At 41.0% G+C, this 619-nt stretch overlaps 1 pseudogene; it reads right to left on the bottom strand.

The window, feature by feature from the left end:
* The window catches only part of LOC102849224, a 3,041-nt pseudogene extending 2,430 nt beyond the window's left edge, over positions 1-611 (bottom strand).
* Positions 612-619: the final 8 nt, after the last annotated feature.

The following is a 619-nucleotide window of genomic DNA, read 5'->3' on the forward strand; positions in this document are numbered from 1 at the left end:
ATTTTGTCCAGTTCCTCTTTAATCCAATGGCGGTACTCATTAACACCGAAAGTTTTTTTCATCCAAAGTCCATAAATATAGCCTGAGATTCCTTTCAGCACCCACTCATCAGACCATAACATTCTGGATATGAAACATCAAAAAAACTGCTGGGCCAATGACTGTGCTAAACACCTTCTTGTCAAAGGTGTCTCGTCTATAATCATGGCACTGTGTAAAAGATGTGTGCTTAAAATGCTCATGGAAGCATAGGCCGCCACTTCCACATAGGCCTCATCTATGAAGACAGTCTTGAAACAGGAGTACGGATATCGACATGTGAGAATTTCTTTATAAAATACAAAGATTTCATGAAGATATGACGTGGTATGTTTAAGCAAAGGAAGAAGTTGAGGTAAACAAAAATGAGTAACCTCGTGCATATAGGGATCTACGTGTATTTCGAAAGGTCCAATGGCCAAGGAGATGTTAGACGCCGCCATTGGAATGGTGAGCATGTAGTGGAAGGTCTTCTTCCTCATGTAGTGGGTATACACTGTCTCTACCAAGCCTCCATTGGAAACAGCCACCATCGCAGCATCGACTGTAAATTCTAATTTCCATGTGCATAATTCAGAGT

The sequence above is a fragment of the Elephantulus edwardii genome, unplaced genomic scaffold (assembly GCF_000299155.1).
Source record: "Elephantulus edwardii isolate Elephantulus edwardi_28Jun2011 unplaced genomic scaffold, EleEdw1.0 scaffold02795, whole genome shotgun sequence".
Classification (NCBI taxonomy): Eukaryota; Metazoa; Chordata; class Mammalia; order Macroscelidea; family Macroscelididae; genus Elephantulus; species Elephantulus edwardii.